Source organism: Penaeus monodon, chromosome 28 (genome assembly GCF_015228065.2).
Source record: "Penaeus monodon isolate SGIC_2016 chromosome 28, NSTDA_Pmon_1, whole genome shotgun sequence".
Classification (NCBI taxonomy): Eukaryota; Metazoa; Arthropoda; class Malacostraca; order Decapoda; family Penaeidae; genus Penaeus; species Penaeus monodon.
In genome coordinates, this window is record NC_051413.1 from 33,443,409 (window position 1) to 33,445,732 (window position 2,324).

Genomic DNA, 2,324 nt, shown 5'->3' on the forward strand with positions numbered 1-2,324 from the left:
ATCATCCATTCTGCCTTATTTAACAAAGTTATTTAAGCAGGCTTTCCCTACAACTGAGTATTGCTCCTTTGCCCTATTCCGGAGCCTGTGATTGAGCCCGTGATTTTGAGCCTAACCTAAGAGACTGGGTCACTGAAGGGTCCGACTGCACTGCGCCAGGGGAATTGGCTCAGTGCAGGCTGTTCATGCAGTGCCTTCCACGTACAAGAAAAATCAAGCGAAGAAAAAAGGGTAAAAGAACGCTGAAAACAAAGGAGGGGCAATGACGCAAAGAATGGGCAAAGTTTCATGGGTGATTTATAAAAGAAGTAACGGATGGAATGGAAGGGCTGAATGTGATGAGATTAAAGGACAGACCAGGGCGCCAAGGTGAAGGAAGAGTTGAAGGAGAAAGAGTAGAGGGTGAGGACTGGGGAGGACGGGTGGCTGGTTGTCCATGAAGACGCCCAACGAACAGATTCTACCATACTGTGCACCCCTTATTTACATTATGCACTCCTGTAAAGGCATTGTGTATCACACAGTTCATGAACTTGGTTAATTATGCAGATCGAAGATTCTCTAATACTTGTCAAAGAACGTCTTTTTGCCGGTGGAAAATGCGCATGTCCAGGGAATTTTTCCCTATCACGTAGGTTCAGTGAGCACCACTCCGCCCCCTGCACTATGTACACAGTTTCCTCTGTGATGAAAAACCCCCCTCATGGCGCTGCGTGGCTTTCCACCCACAACTCCGCTTCCTTCTCATCTGCTGCCTCGGGCTGGTGCACACCCTGGCGTCCCCCGGGATGGGAAAATGGTGTTGTCGGTGCTTCATACACCGGGTGTTAACAATACTGTGAGCGTGGGCGTGTGTGGGCGGCCATGGGTGGCAGTGTCATCAGGCTTCTCGTCACCTCCGCGCCAGCTACGAGTGAGAGTCGCGAAGACAACCCCCAGTCTCACTTGAACCCAGCAGCAGTACCAAGACGGGTAATTAGGGCCAAAATAATCTTTCAGAATGTTAAATACAAAAATAAAAAATATAGTGAATCACTTAGGCCAGTAATATCTGCACAGAGGGGGGCGGCACTCGAAGATCGGGAAGCTGATGAGGACAGTTGGACTGTAAACTTAAACAAACCGGCATTAGGAGTGAAGTGTTCCCGAGCAAGAATGGCCTAACCGCCAACACCAACGAAAGGTTAACTGTTCGTTAAAGGCGGATTACATATATTTAATATCAGAGCCTTGTTGGACCTCTAGTCGAGCTTTTCACTTAGGGAAACGACTGTGTGCCAAAAAGCCTTTCGATAAAGCTGTTCACAACTGGCTCCTTTTAGTAGATAAAAAGCAACAACTTATTTACTCGCCTTTTTCAGTCACACATCTGTGGACCGTGACGTCAACGATGGTGATCGCGAGTGAATCACCACCTTATGGCCCGTTTTTTTGTTATATATCCATCACTTTCCACCAGGACGGCGGTATCTGCTTGCTTGAAGTCTTCTTGGGAATCAGCTCCAGAGAGTGAGGAGAGGTCTTTATGCTGACGGTGTTTGCGCCACGCTTGTTGTATTAGTCGAGCGCAATATTCTTCACGTTGACGCCATAGCGTTGAGGACACGGTTCGTAACCAGGCCCTGTCTGTAGGCGGTGCTACTTCACCTATATCCCCAGAGTCTTCAATTGGGTTTCCTTTACGAGCGAAGAAGTCCTTAGTCAATGCATCAAGGATATCAACGCAGAATGCAAGGTTTCCTTTGCAAATGGGGATATCCATGACACGATTTTGTACTTGTTTGGCTTGTGAATCTGAAGGGGAGGCTCTAGTAAAACAAAAATTGTAAAGAGAGTGGAGAATTCGATAAAACTGTGTGCCTTTGGGATAAAAACTGCTGCCAGATCTCATAGTACATATCTTTAGTCATCGTCGGTGAGACCTTCTTCCACGTCTTCTGTTGTTTTGGAGTAATTCTCGAGGATGACAGCGATGTACATGTTGATAATGATAAGGAAGGTCATTACCAGGTAGGCCATTAGGTAGCCATACCGATAGCTTGGTTACCGCAGTTAACCAGGATCGCCGGTTCTCTGGATTAGGCTGCCGGCAGTTCCTCTCATTGATAATGCCAGAAAGTACATAAATCCACCCAGCTGACGTCATCATTTGGAACAGCAAAATGAAAGACTGGAAGAACGTTCCCCCCCAAGTTGTAAACAGAGGTCCAAGCCCCCCCGTGTGTTTGACGTTCATGGGAAAAAATGACATGCCCAAGATTGCAAAAATAAATACAAACCAAGAAGAGTAGGGAGCAGATGTTGAAGAGCGCGGGGAAGGACAT

General features: G+C 47.1%; 1 pseudogene; it reads right to left on the minus strand.

Annotated features, from left to right (window-relative positions):
• Window positions 1-1,290: 1,290 nt before the first annotated feature.
• LOC119591520 lies at window positions 1,291-2,324 on the minus strand (annotated as a pseudogene).